The sequence below is a fragment of the Mizuhopecten yessoensis genome, unplaced genomic scaffold (genome assembly GCF_002113885.1).
Source record: "Mizuhopecten yessoensis strain PY_sf001 unplaced genomic scaffold, ASM211388v2 scaffold8195, whole genome shotgun sequence".
NCBI classification, from domain to species: Eukaryota; Metazoa; Mollusca; class Bivalvia; order Pectinida; family Pectinidae; genus Mizuhopecten; species Mizuhopecten yessoensis.
The window spans coordinates 1,055,738-1,072,244 of record NW_018407426.1 but is presented as its reverse complement, the minus strand read 5'-3'; the positions used below and the strand labels follow the sequence as shown (position 1 = coordinate 1,072,244).

General features: G+C 36.1%; 1 protein-coding gene across 1 annotated transcript in view; it reads right to left on the bottom strand.

The window, feature by feature from the left end:
* Positions 1 to 15,342, bottom strand: part of LOC110455266 (sex peptide receptor-like) — a 53,854-nt gene extending 38,512 nt beyond the window's left edge. The window contains exon 1 of the mRNA XM_021505279.1: positions 14,336 to 15,342. The gene's annotated coding sequence lies outside the window, so the exon portion shown is untranslated. The remainder of the gene's footprint in view (positions 1 to 14,335) is intronic.
* Positions 15,343 to 16,507: the final 1,165 nt, after the last annotated feature.

The following is a 16,507-nucleotide window of genomic DNA, read 5'->3' as shown; positions in this document are numbered from 1 at the left end:
TGAAAATTAAAGAAATACTGAAAGTTTAGAAATGTAGTGAATTAGGGACCTAGATTCACGCCTGGATATTTCATCATGCATATCTTTCTAGTATTACATAATGTAGAAATCTTAAGCCTAAGATACAGTGAAAGAAATAAGAGTTTTGTGATATCAGGTAAATGCAAGTCTTTGAGGCTGTAAAATCGAAGCTTATTGATAAATTTATGTTTTTAGAATGAACGGACCCTATCATTATGGTTCGATAGTACTTACAAAGTCGTAAAGAACAATTGGTTTGGCTAGTCCTTACGTGTATCCAACAAACATGATCAACTTTATAAGTTGCTTACTAATGACATAACTTTGCATGTAATTGTTTAGAGGCAGGTAAGTTTCTTTGAAACAAATCCTTGACAATGACAAGTCCAAAGGTAAAAGGTTTTAATCCCCTGAATATCATCATAATTAAAAAGCTTCATTAACCAAACCAGTTCATTTTCAAAACTGAAGACCACAACGCTTATATGGTTTTATTTCTTCAAGTAGCGATTTGAAAACACGCGTTTACTTCATTATCAGTAATTATGTAGGCTTGCCTTTAAATTGATCGAAACACATCTGATTTAAACTGACATTTTAATAATAGGACTAAATAAAGATTATGACAATATTTTTTCATAATAGTGTCATTATCGTTCAAACAATATGGCTGAATATTTGCTATTTGAAGCTGCCCGCATACCATTATTTTGCATGGTAAATTATTTTGGCAACTTTTTTTTTATCTCGCCGATTGAAAAACACGATAGTTTTGATACATTTAATAATACCCGAACAAACAGCTTTTTTGAAAAATATATGCCTGACAACACTAGACAGTTCCTGATTACAACACCAGAGACGTATGATTTGATGTAAATTAATTATGTACTCAGTTATACAGTTTTGGACTTTTGTGCTGGTGAATATGATGTGATATAAACCTGAACAAAATTATATTCACCGGATGGTCACGTGTATAAAATCCGGCCAATGCGATTGCGAGAAATTTTAAGCTTTAGAATACTCTGTCTAATGATATTAAATGTGAAAAAAATCATCCCGAACTAAAACATATCTAGAACCCAAAACTGCCCATGTCCTTTCATACATTAATTTGTGATTTGAGTTAGGAAAGATATAGATATTGCTAGAACACGAATGAATTGCAGTTTATTGGAAAACTATTTCTGTATCAAACTAAACATTTTTGAACTTCTTATTTATTGCTTTTTAGAAATACATATTAAATGTTCTGTGTATACCAAATCATATTGGGATAAATCATTAACCACAAGAAAGAAGATATATTGCATTATCTATTTCAATTATTTGTTTACATATTGGTTGAGATGTGCTTCCTTCCCTATAACACAATTACAGTTTACAGATTCTTTATTTAAAATGAACCACAAATTCTTCTTAATTTTCTAATTCTTACATGAAGGGTTTTAAGATAATTTGGATTTCCTACTTTTTGGCCCCTAGCATCACCGATGAGTCCTAGAGGAACGAAACAGCTGTATGATGCAATGTAATCCGTCTTTGGCAAAATGATTCTGTTACCACACGTTAAAGGTCCGATCAAGGTGTCTATGTTTCATTCATCTTTATTGTCGATTGGTTCCATGGTTATATTTCCCTGTCTTGTTTAATTCTTTAAGAAACTTCTATTCACACAGGGGTTAAAAATTTTGCTATGATTTTTTCCCTATAACATTATATGATTTGTTAGATTTGTAAAGCAGAAAAAAGGGAAAATAAAGATTATATAAAATGAAGTGACGTAATTTGAAACCTTCGCAGGTTTGCAACAAGTTGAGATATGCTCGTGTAAATAACACAATTCATATGTAATCGGAAGCACAACTCGTGCTGATTGTCAAACAAAGCTGAAATTAAATATCCAGTGTTAACATTAACTCTGCAGGCCTGCATGGCATACCATGTCATTTAAACTTCGGATACATTGAAGAGGACAATAAACCGTCCCAATAGTCGGTTCTCCCAACAGGTTACAATGTTACCGTGATTTCCACATTTCGTCGGAAAGATATTAAATTGTCCGTTTAAATTACATTATCATCGTCAATATTTATTCCGTGCATTGCTAGATTGCATGCTACGGAGTGTTAAATTGTAAAAATTAAAAGAATGTTTTGAATAATTTAAAGTCATGACACATTTCTGGTGCTGCTAACACTACATTAACACGACGAGACCACAGGGACATGACCTTGGCTGTTGTTGTGGACAAACCCAGTCAAATCATGCTTTCAAGAGCATCATTTCGTCAATAGACACGTGGCTGAGGGCGGGGGAAAGAGTGGTTAACAAATGGTTTATGACGCGAGAAGAGGTTGGTTTAAGGTGTGGAGTTAAACGTGGATTTACATCAGGTTGTTACCATCTATGTGATAAATTTATGGTGAAATTGTTACCATCTCTGTAGTAACACTATCGTCAGGTTGTTACCATCTCTGTGATAAATTAATCACCAGGTTGTTACCATCTCTGTGATAAATTAATCACGTGGTTGTTACCATCGCTGTGATAACATTATCGTGACGTTATTACCATCTCTGTAGTAACACTATCGTCATGTTGTTACCATCTCTGTGATAAATTAATCACCAGATTGTTACCATCGCTGTAATAAATTAATCACCAGGATGTTACCATCGCTGTAATAAATTAATCACCAGGATGTTACCATCGCTGTGATAAATTAATCACCAGGTTGTTACCATCTCTGTGATAACATTATCGTGAGGTTATTACCATCTCTGTGATAAATTAATCACCAGGTTATTACCATCTCTGTGATAAATTAATCACCAGGTTGTTACCATCGCTGTGATAACATTATCGTGAGGTAATTACCATCTATGTGATAACATTATCGTGAGGTTATTACCATCTCTGTGATAACATTATCGTGAGGTTATTACCATATCTGTAGTAACATCATCGTGAGGTTATTACCATCTCTGTGATAATATTATCCTGAGGTTATTACCACCTCTGTGATAACATTATCGTGAGGTTATTACCATCTCTGTGATAACATTATCGTGAGGTTATTACCATCTCTGTGATTACATTATCGTGAGGTTATTACCATCTCTGTGATAATATTATCCTGAGGTTATTACCACCTCTGTGATAACACTATCGTCAGGTTGTTACCATCTCTGTGATAAATTAATCACCAGGTTGTTACCATCTCTGTAGTAACACTATCGTCAGGTTGTTACCATCTCTGTGATAATATTATCGTGAGGTTGCTACCATCTCTGTAGTAACATTATCATCAGGTTGTTACCATCTCTGTAGTAACATTATCGTGAGGTTATTACCATCTCTGTAGTAACATTATCGTGAGGTTGTTACCATCTCTGTAGTAACACTATCGTCAGGCTGTTACCATCTCTGTGATAACATTATCCTGAGGTTATTACCACCTCTGTGATAACATTATCGTGAGGTTATTACCATCTCTGTAGTAACACTATCGTCAGGCTGTTCCCATCTCTGTGATAACATTATCCTGAGGTTATTACCATCTCTGTGATAACATTATCCTGAGGTTATTACCATCTCTGTAGTAACACTATCGTCAGGTTGTTACCATCTCTGTATTAACACTCGTCAGGTTGTTACCATCTCTGTGATTACATTATCGTGAGGTTATTACCATCTCTGTAGTAACATTATCGTCAGGTTGTTGCCATCTCTGTAGTAACGGTATCGTCAGGTTGTTGCCATCTCTGTAGTAACATTAGCGTCAGGTTGTTACCCTCTCTGTATTAACACCCGTCAGGTTGTTACCCTCTCTGTGATAACATTATTGTGAGGTTATTACCATCTCAGTAGTAACATTATCGTCAAGTTGTTACAAGCCCTGTGATAATATTATCCTGAGGTTATTACCACCTCTGTGATAACATTGTGATAACATTATCTTGAGGTTATTACCATCTCTGTAGTAACACTATCGTCAGGTTGTTACCACTTCTGTAGTAACACTCGTCAGGTTGTTACCATCTCTGGGATAACATTATCGTGAGTTTATTACCATCTCTGTAATAACATTATCGTCAGGGGATTACCATCTCTGTGATTACATTATCGTGAGGTTATTTCCATCTCTGTAGTAACACTCTTCAGGTTGTTACCATCTCGGTGATAACATTATCGTGAGTTTATTACCATCTCTGTAGTATCATTATCGTCAGGTTGTTACCATCTCTGTAGTAACACTATCGTCAGATTGTTACCATCTCTGTGATAACATTATCGTCAGGTGATTACCATCTCTGTGATAAATTAATCGCCAGGTTGTTACCATCTCTGTCATTAATAGAATCTTCCCCTTACTTGAGGGTGTGACAGAGAAATCTCCACCCCAAAGGGAGGATATTCTTGAGGGTTTGATATTTACTATTGTTATGACTTAGATCGCACGTTTCTGCTGATTTTTTCCGGCTTAAAAAGGGAGACACTAGTACATGTGAAGGGTGGGAGAAAACATTAGCATCTCCTTTATAAGATTATATGTTTGATTTGGTTAATTTTGTTTAACGCCTACTAACGGCTGAGGTCATTTAAGGACGCGCCTCCATGTGTGTAGTGTATGTGTGCTTGCGTGTTTATATGCAGGAGACATGGTATGTTTGTGTGCTTGTCTCCTTGTGATAGCGTGGATCTCATGCCGACTTTGTAGTGCTATCTCACTGAAATCCCATGCCGAAGGCACCAAGCACAGCGTTCCGCCCGGTCACATTATACTGACAACGGGTGAACCAGTTGCTGCCATTACACTTAATGCTGAACGTTAGGCAGGGAATAACAACAACCATTTTTTAGGACTTTGGTATGTCCCGGCCTGGGACAGAACCAATTGCCTTCCACACCTGGGAAAACGCTCAACATTCAAGCCAAACGTGAGGTGTCGCCAAGCGAGGCGCAAGGAAATAGAAGATATTTAGAAGTAGAGAGAAAGATTAAGACTGCAAATATTGCAATTGGCGCAGCAGATTTATTTCAGTCGCCTTTGTGTTTCCAAATAGAGGACAACAAAGCAAATCCCCAATTCTGCAGGGGTTCCACATTAGTCGCCTCCTACGATACATGCAGTGGGTAACAGCAGGTGTATTCTTTTCCCGGTCTCCCACCTGCAGGGGTGAGCTGATTTGTACTCCTAAAACTTTTCACAAATCTTGCAGCAAATAAAAAAAAATGACAGTATATCAAAATATATCATTACTCACATCCTGCTCTTGTCATATTAGGAAGTTATCAGAAGATAATGGGATACCTCTTCAACATTTAAAGATGTTTCGTGGTCAGTAGATGAAGATGACATTAATTCTGTCAGAATATGAATTATAACAAAAAAAATACGTTTTAAACACAGTATAACCGTAAAGGATTTTAATTCCGCAAACAGTACAGATAATAACCAGCTACGCTTACTATAGTATACTCTTGTGTACTGTTATTTACCGAAGCTTAGACCTACACTCTTTATATACAATACACTTAAACAGTAGTGGCGCTTTTCTTGGGATTAGAACATGGAATTTATTTTGAACTCGAGAGCGATGGGTCGAGAGTAAAAACCAATTATGTGGTCTTATCTTCAGTATAGACACGAAAAACAACACAATATCCCCATTCTAACACATTTCAACAAGTAGATGTACATGTTCATGTATTTCGACCATATTTCTAGAAATATTGCTATTATCTTTCTGAAAGCACCTGTGTTGGTGATTTGGCAATTTTAAGCGGACTATCCGATCAGGAGGAAGCTTTCAAAGGCCGGCCATCTGGCCCCGTTAATACGTGCCTGTGATCGATCTGTATGTTGACGAGGCGGAAGTTTACGATAGTTGTTCATTACCCCTTTAAATTCCTACTGTTGTCTGTAAATACACATGGCAAGCCGATCGTATAGACGTCTGTGACTAATAAGTTTTAGTAATAATCAAGCTATGGCAAGAAAACTTGCTGATTACATTTTGTATCTGTTTGATAAATACATTAAATTCCTAATCCGATGTTGTCAATTAAACTCCATTGCATTTCATGGAACATACTAGAACGTTCATGTTGTTTCTGTTTTGTTTTTAATTATTCATCGTGCTTTTTTTGTCTCATATTTTGGCACTGCTGAGTGTTGATCATTTAATCTTATCACACATGATAAATTATTCATCAATATCGGAAGCCATCTACATTGATTAAAACATGAATACATATCCCCGGGAAAATTACAGAAATGTCGATTGCAAAATTAACCGTTCACGAGATAGAAGTCATATATACCACATGATGGATTTGTAAATATTGTATTTTGATGTATTCACCACCTCGATATTGAAGACAATCACGTCTGTTATTTGACAGCATACATTTTTTTGAGAGCTGCATTACAAATGTTCCTCTCGGCGGACGAAAGGATGTAATAGAATTACCTCAGTAAACGTGCATGATGGCGCGAACGCTCACGCGATGTATTTACTTAATATTATAGACTGCGCACAAAGGAATGAAATAATGGTCCATCGCTGGTCGGAAATGGGTGATTTTGCGATCAATATGAGAGCCGCAAATTCCAACCTGACCTGACTTCAATTCACTTTCTAAGTAAAGTGTCTTCTAGATTATACATGGTAAGATTCGCTTTATATAATTACTAATCCCATTATCTTACTGTTGATGACGTCACAGAAACTCGAGTTAATAAAACATTCTCACAATTATTTTCAATATATCTTTGATGTTGACCACTACATTTCGCTCAAGTATTACTTAGCTTTCGAGTTATGAGATAGCAAAACTAACAAATCAGAAAAAAAGTTTTTATATTTTTATTTTTAAATCACTCGTTTCTCATTGGTCGACTTCTGATGTAAAACAAAAAGTAATGCACATTATTGTTATATTCACTCGCCCTTTTTTGTCATTTTTTTTTTTTTTTTAGTTCGGGTGGGTTTGTTTTAGATTTTTTGTTAGGTATTTTGTATATCGTCCTTTTAATAGCTGCGATCATTTTAAAGACGTGCTTCCTTACGCGTGAATGTGTGTGTATTTGTGTTGAAGGAAGGGTATGTTGGCGTTTTTCCACATTACGATAGCGCAGATCGGATACCGAATGAATAAGTGCTATGTCACTGAAAATAACATTTCGAAGGCACCCGGCATAGTAGTCGACCTGGTCAAAGTATATACTGACAGCGGAACCGTTGTTGCGATTACCCTCAACAGGGAATAATAACTACCATTTTCAAGGACTTTGGTATCTTCCATCCTGGGAACGTAACCCATTGTTTTCCCCGGTTAGCCGAATGTTCCACTCTAAGGCAAAGCAGAGACAAAATTAATAGTTCGCCAATGTCACGACTGGTACAGCGGATGTGTTTTTGCTTCTTAAGAAAAGGGCACAAATCAGATACCCAATTCTGCAGGAGTTATCTGTACATAATGTGAACGTTTATAATTGTTTTGTTCAGAATGTAAAAGTTTATTATTGTTGTATATAGTGTGATTTTTTATATCACAACATGGTATGTTATTTGCCTATTATGTAGAAATTTATTATTGTTGTGTAAAGTATGTGAAACTTTGTTATTGTTGTTCATTGTGACATTTTTTCTATGACACAGTAAAGTACATTGTTTGTTATAATGATGTGCAATTTTGTTTTATATTGGTTATAACATTTGAAGTTATTTTAATGGTTGATAATGCGGCTAATGCCTACTGTATTATATTTTTATATAAAAAGTGCTATATTGTATGTTGTAAATTGTATATATGACTTTTTGGGATTTAGAATTATTATTGGTATTTTTGTTTAGTTTTTGTTGTATCTTTATAACTTTTTGTATGATAAGTAAGTCCGAAAGATATTTATTTTTTTGTCACCTATATTTTCTTTTCGTTGTCCTAAACGTGTTGCATTGGCACTCGGAATTTTACTGATTCATGTAACGGGCATTTTTGTTTGTTTTAGTATTATTGTTAGAAAATTACTCAGTTTTTTGTGCTTTATTCATCAATATTGACAATGTTTTTTTGTTTTTTTTTGTGTTTTAATTCTAATAAACCATTGTTGCATCAAATAAAATGTTTTTTGTTTAATTTTGTTCCACTGAAAAAAAAATCTAAAAAATATCGAAATTTCATAATACCCCAAAAAATCTGAAAAACTACTGCAAGGTATGGGTTATTGTTCAGAAATGATTTGGTTATGCAATAGCGATGCCGTAGAAAGAAAAACAATGCCTAATTACATTTTTAGACGGAGGGACGGGGATCCTTAAGTTTCAATATGCAAAGCGTTTGATGTCAATTTAAACGACCTAATACGTATTTACCATCCATTCGCTATGAATGTTGCGTTAAGATACAGTGTTGTCTCAATTCACTTACTTTTCCAATTTCACATATCCCAGTGTAGTAACACTATATAATGTCGCTCGAGTTTGCCATCTAATCAAAAATTGATACCATTATTATAAAACCCTTTGACCTCGTTAACCAAGGCAAAATCATATTTTTGCTATCGTCACGTCATCAACCGATCGATAATGTCCGCAACATGTGTATATAGTATTGAAGATTGTTGACGCTAGAATAGCTCCCGTGGATACGAGTCCTGCGATATGGAAGCAAACACAATATGTCTATATCCTCGAGAGAAATCAAACATCGCTGTGAGAAATCCGCGCTGTAATAACGTGGCGAGGGATTACTAGGGTTTGTCTAATGTATTATAAATGCAAGGATAAGCAGTGCGAGTAATGATCGGGACTTAAACCTTACTTACCGTCTCAATTATCTCCCCTTATCCTCCCCAGTACTCAGACGTATACGAAATGTTCACAGACAATTAACCGGGGTAAGAGTATTGACATTCTGAATTCTTAATGAGGTTTAACAGGATCAGATAGGAGTTACACGGTAGTTCGAAGTGTAATGAGGGATATTGCGACAGTCATGAATTTTGCATTTCTCCCTTATCATCTGTTAATCAGCCTGTTACAAAATGGTACGGTTCGTAATAGTGTTCTCGTCATTCTAATGCTGTCTCACTTAAGCTAATTGACTGTGAACATACTAATGTCTCTGTCTGTGGATGTTACGTCGCATCTATTGTCACTATATACACAGTATTGTCTGTGTATGTTACGTCGCAACTGTTGTCACTATATATACAGTATTGTCTGTGTATGTTACGTCGCAACTGTTGTCACTATATACACTGTTGTCTGTGTATGTTACGTCGCAACTATTGTCACTATATACACAGTGTTGTCAGTGTATGTTACGTCGCAACTATTGTCACTATATACACAGTGTTGTCAGTGTATGTTACGTCGCAACTATTGTCACTATATACACAGTGTTGTCTGTGTATGTTACGTCGCAACTATTGTCACTATATACACAGTGTTGTCAGTGTATGTTACGTCGCAACTATTGTCACTATATACACAGTGTTGTCAGTGTATGTTACGTCGCAACTATTGTCACTATATACACAGTGTTGTCAGTGTATGTTACGTCGCAACTATTGTCACTATATAGACAGTATTGTCTGTGTATGTTACGTCGCAACTATTGTCACTATATAGACAGTATTGTCTGTGTATGTTACGTCGCAACTATTGTCACTATATACACAGTGTTGTCAGTGTATGTTACGTCGCAACTATTGTCACTATATACACAGTGTTGTCAGTGTATGTTACGTCGCAACTATTGTCACTATATATACACGTTGTTCTCTGTGTTTGTTACGTTGCAACTGTTGTCACTATAAATACACTGTTGTCTGTGTATGTTACGTCGCAAATATTGTCACTATATATACACACTGTTGTCTGTGCATGTTACGTCGCAACTGTTGTCACTATATACACACACTGTTGTCTGTGTTTGTTACGTTGCAACTGTTGTCACTATAAATACACTGTTGTCTGTGTATGTTACGTCGCAACTATTGTCACTATATACACAGTGTTGTCTTTGTATGTTACGTCGCAACTGTTGTCACTATATATACACACTGTTGTCTGTCTATGTTACGTCGCAACTATTGTCACTATATACACAGTGTTGTCTTTGTATGTTACGTCGCAACTGTTGTCACTATATACACACTGTTGTCTGTGTATATTACGACGCAACGGTTGTCACTATATATACACACTGTTGTCTGTGTTTGTTACGTTGCAACTGTTTTCACTATATATACCCAGTGTTGTCTGTGTATGTTACGTCGCAACTATAGTCACTATATACACAGTGTTGTCTGTGTATGTTACGTAGCAACTATTGTCACTATATACACAGTGTTGTCTTTGTATGTTACGTCGCAACTGTTGTCACTATATACACACTGTTGTCTGTGTATATTACGACGCAACGGTTGTCACTATATATACACACTGTTGTCTGTCTATGTTACGTCGCAACTATTGTCACTATATACACAGTGTTGTCGGTGTATGTTACGTCGCAACTATTGTCACTATATACACAGTGTTGTCTTTGTATGTTACGTCGCAACTGTTGTCACTATATATACACACTGTTGTCTGTCTATGTTACGTCGCAACTATTGTCACTATATATACTCACTGTTGTCTGTGTTTGTTACGTTGCATCTGTTGTCACTATATATACACAGTGTTGTCTGTGTATGTTACGTAGCAACTATTGTCACTATATACACAGTGTTGTCTTTGTATGTTACGTCGCAACTGTTGTCACTATATACACTATTGTCTGTGTATGTTACGTCGCAACTGTTGTCACTATATATACACACTGTTGTATGTGTATGTTACGTCGCAACTGTTGTCACTATATACACACTGTTGTCTGTGTATTTTACGTCGCAACTGTTGTCACTATATATACACACTGTTGTCTGTCTATGTTACGTCGCAACTATTGTCACTATATACACAGTGTTGTCTGTGTATGTTACGTAGCAACTATTGTCACTATATACACAGTGTTGTCTTTGTATGTTACGTCGCAACTGTTGTCACTATATACACTGTTGTCTGTTTATGTTACGTCGCATCTATTGTCACTATATACACAGAATTGTCTGTGTATGTTACGTCGCAACTGTTGTCACTATATATACACACTGTTGTATGTGTATGTTACGTCGCAACTGTTGTCACTATATACACACTGTTGTCTGTGTATATTACGACGCAACGGTTGTCACTATATATACACACTGTTGTCTGTCTATGTTACGTCGCAACTATTGTCACTATATACACAGTGTTGTCTTTGTATGTTACGTCGCAACTGTTGTCACTATATACACACTGTTGTTTGTGTATGTTACGTCGTAACTATTGTCACTATATACACACTGTTGTCTGTGTATTTTACGTCGCAACTGTTGTCACTATATATACACACTGTTGTATGTGTATGTTACGTCGCAACTGTTGTCACTATATATACACACTGTTGTCTGTGTTTGTTACGTTGCAATTGTTGTCACTATATATACACAGTGTTGTCTGTGTATGTTACGTAGCAACTATTGTCACTATATACACAGTGTTGTCTTTGTATGTTACGTCGCAACTGTTGTCACTATATACACACTGTTGTTTGTGTATGTTACGTCGTAACTATTGTCACTATATACACACTGTTGTCTGTGTATTTTACGTCGCAACTGTTGTCACTATATACACTGTTGTCTGTTTATGTTACGTCGCATCTATTGTCACTATATACACAGAATTGTCTGTGTATGTTACGTCGCAACTGTTGTCACTATATACACTATTGTCTGTGTATGTTACGTCGCAACTGTTGTCACTATATACACAGTATTGTCTGTGTATGTTATATATAATGACGTCAAAATAAATTACATCATATGGAAGCATCCGAGAGGTCACTGTTTCAGAGCCGCTTATTTGCTATATATTGCTTTATAACATTAATTTCTGTATTTTTTTTATTTAGCATAACTCTGTGAATACGAGATGTGACAGAAAGGTAAAATGTCGTTGTGCTTTTTATAATATTATAAGAGCATTTAAGAATTGCATAGATATTATACGAATTCAACGATAAGGTACGACTGGCCTATGGTTAAATAAAGTGAATCGTTATTAAAGCAGTATAGTAACAAATAATCAATTAAAAACGATTTGAACAGCGTTATTTCACAAGAATTGAACACGAAAAAAATCGCATGACATTAATACCAGCTCTTTAGAGGTCATTTACCTGTATGCTGGTAAGTTACTGCTCAGGAAAAGAGTGCTGAAGATCATAAAAGGAAAGTCTCATTTGTTTGTTTTCAAGTTTAGTATTTAGGTGACCATTATAGTGATACTATTAGTAAAAGATCATTTAAGAAACAGAATAGGAGTATGTGGTATTTAAGTTACTGTAGGATTAATAAGATGAACGTATTTCTTGAAATTCTTGTAATTTGTGTACTTTCATCCATGTACATGTGAATATGAAATGAAAAGATTGACTAATATCTTATCTATTTCTTAACAGACCTTCGGACTCAGAAGAAAATAATATAAAAATTATATATCTGATACACTTAGTCCTATATGGACTATTGATAGCCAAATTCAGTGTTTTCCTACCAAGTGCTATTTGACAAAAACATGTACTGTGCATTGGAAACAGATTAATGTTTAAGTAAATATGAACAATGTCTTTTTTGACAACACGTATTGACTGTTGAACCAAATATTTGAGATTTGATATAAGTTAAGCATGACAAAATGTTAGAAAATAATGAGTAGAAAATCGAAAATTTTAATAAAAGCTGTTTTGGGGGATTATGGAGATGGAAAGCTTTGTTTGTTTGTTTGTTTGTTTGATTTTGTTTAACGTCCTATTAACAGCTAAGGTCATTTAAGGACGGCCTCCCCTGTGTGCAAGATGCATGCGTGTAGTGTATGTGTGTGTATTTTGGGAGGCTGCGATATGTTCGTGTTTGTCTCCTTGTGATAGCGCGGAACTGATGCCGACTTTATAGTGCTAACTCACTGAAACATACTGCCGAAGACACCGAGCAGGACGCCCCACCCGGTCACATTTTACTGACAACGGGCGAGCACTCCAGGGGTATTTTTTTCTTAATCAACAGTAATGTATGTAGCTATGTGAACAGGTACATCCTTAGTATGTTTGAAGTATGTCCTCAACTGTTGTTGATATGTGGCTAATCCAACCAGTGGAAGACGCAATGCACTAAAATAAACAATTGTTTGTAAGGATAGGTAAGATAACGTATTGACTGTTGAAACCGTGATGTCCAGAATCGCTTGTACTTTGCGCGTGATACATCCTAAATTGATGTTACTATTCACGTGATGTCGTGAATCGCAGTAACTGTGCACGTGATGGCGTGAATCGCAGTTACTATGTACGTGATATGTCCGGAATCGCCATTACTATGTGCGTGATACATCCGAAATCGCTGTTTCTTTGCGCGTGATATTCCGGAATCATTTTTACTTTTCGCTTGATATTCCGGAATCGCTGTTACTATGTGCTTGATACATCCGAAGTCGCTGTTTCTTTGCGCATGATATTCCTGAATCATTTTTACTTTTCGCTTGATTTTCCGGATTCGCTGTAACTATGTGCGTGATGCAACCGGAATCGCTGTTGCTTTGCGCTTTATATGTCCATAACCGCTGTTATTTTGTGCTTGATACATCCGGAATCGCTGTTGCTTTGCGCGTGATATGTCTTAGATCGCATGATACCCCGTGTACGTTATATATAATCACTTATTACCACGTTCTCGGCCTGTCCGTGATCCACGATCTTACTTGTTAATTTAGAATATGACGTTTTTACTCTTTTTATTAAGATGGCAAATGTAAACATCTCCATTATCTCAAAGAAAGCTACAGGAACACATTTGACTGTCGAGATTTCAATCTCCTGCCGTCGAAGTTTCTTTTAAAAGTCATCATTGTTCGCTCAAGAATGATGTTACAGTTACATTGAGCAACTTAACTATCATCTAGGGAAGATGAGCTGATTTTTAAAACGCGTTTGAAAAGACGTTAACCATCTATAGTCTAGTAAACTAGACATTTATTACTCTATCGCTATAATGCATTTTTATTTTATTTTATTTTATTTTCACTACATTAATGTCAACGTTTTGAAAACAACTCAGTAGGACATTACCAGACAAATAAAAGTGATACAGAAGTGCAGGATAAAATCAATTTATATTACACATGCCGTTGTTTTTTAACCGACTTACCTCAGAGTCCGGTATCAGAACTATCCATTAGTTAGCACGTTGGCGTTCCGGCCGTTTAGCAGTGACGCAATCCATGTACGCCAACACGCGTGATCTGCTTATCTTCTTCGCCGTAATTTGAATCCAAGGGCGGATGTTTCTTAAATTCTTATAGTTCACTTTAATGATTTTTCTCCAAGTTCTTCTGAACTTAAAAATAAATCACACTGTTGTAAAAGCTGAAAGGCTGTTTTCCATGGAAAATTGACAATTTGTTTAACTACTTTCAACAATGTCGAGTGCAATTTGTCTTTTGATTTTGATCAAACACTTAGATCTGTTATTCGCTTCGTCACATCCAATTGCAGAATGACACCATTATAACCTTATCGCAAACCGACTTGTCACATGATGATTGGCTATAACACTTTGGTATGATGCACCTCCCCAAAACTATTTTCTTATATGATTACTGATAATGCTATTTATGTGCTTACTTGGCTCAGTTTAATTACAAACGTCCGTTTCGATTATTAAAACGTTTTAGTTTTGATCTATTTGAAATTCGTGAAATCGTTGTTTTATATAAATTAATTTCCACACTGAAGCCCCGAGGATAAATCCATGTAATTTAAGCTCGAGTGTTAATTTTTTACCTCAGATATTTCATTTTACGATCCAGGTAAATAAGGCGCTTCACAGTCCTTAAACTTACCGGTATACAGCACCTGCTCATGTAATTGAGCAGATTCAGTTATTTTCCTCAAACAAGTCCTCAGATACCCGTTTCCTCCGATGCACGCGAAGATTTTTATAAACTTGCACCTGTTGTGATTTTATACGCTATAAAATCACATATGCTAAGTTGGCTGTTATATAATCCGCATGTGTATATGCGCGTGAACGATCTGCTCCGGTGTGATAGATAAGAATGCCTCACACTTACAGAGATGTGCGAACGCTACCGATCTCTGCACTAGGTGGCGTGCAATTATATAGAGGATGTCGGGAGACAGCGTGGGGGTACAGCATCGATCTCACTGGTCAACCTTGCGCTACGAATGTACGTGAAAAACCTGTCCAGTTTATAAGCAGTCATGGCCGGTAAAACAAATCAGGTTTACCTAGTGTCGTTTCATAGATGGTGACAGAGCTTGGTGCGAATCCATTTTTATGTGCAAATATTAATCGACATAGAGTGCCATTCCGGAAACTGTGTGTTGGCCATTTGGGAATGAGTAGATTGATTTGATATCGGTGGTTGAGTGGTAATACTCTGGTGCTCATCTCCGTGATAGTCGTATGGCTGGATGTAAGGCAACAATGCATAAGGTCATGATTACTTGTCAACTCTTTGAATCGGAAACTTACTCAACAGGCGTATACTGTTTTTATTGTTCTGACCGTCCATTACCTTCAAGCAAATTTTATCTTAAAGCTCTATCCTTTTTAACAACTGATCTTCAAATGAAGTACCTGTTGACTTCGGTAAGTTTGATGGGAGTGATATTTCTAATGCCGCCGATGAAAATCAACAGACGGAAATTGCACGCTGTTATTGAAAACTGTTAAGTTATCGAGTGAAAATCATTCTAAGTATTAAATTATTAATAACAGAAACAGTTAAAAATCAAACGCTATTAAGAAATCAACCCTGATCAGTAAAAAAAACATTTTTGAATGTTTGGACATCGTCTGGGATATGCTAAATACATAATGATACACTTAATTTATAAATCGATACCTATCTACATCCAATCACTTCCTATTGTGGTACATGCACATGTTCTAATATTGTTACAGGATTTACTATATGTCATACAATATAATTCCTTTTATGAGGTTAAATAGAGAATAATACATGCCTTTTTCCATATCACACCCAGTATCAACCCGAGACTGCAATATCAGCCCAATTCAAGGGCCGAAGGCCCGAGGGCTGATATTGGTCAAGGGGTGATACTTGGTGTGATATGGAAAAAGGCGTGTTTTATTCTGGTTATTACATATTTACTAATAAAAACTACTATCTTATGATTTAATTTATTTTTGTAATATTGAAAAACGAAAAAAAATCCAAAAGTGGTGTGATATGGGTTTTGCGGGCTGATACGGGTCTTGGGGTGTGATACGGCGGGGGCTGATACGGGTTTTGGGGTGTGATATGGCGAGGGCTGATATGGGTTAGAGCAA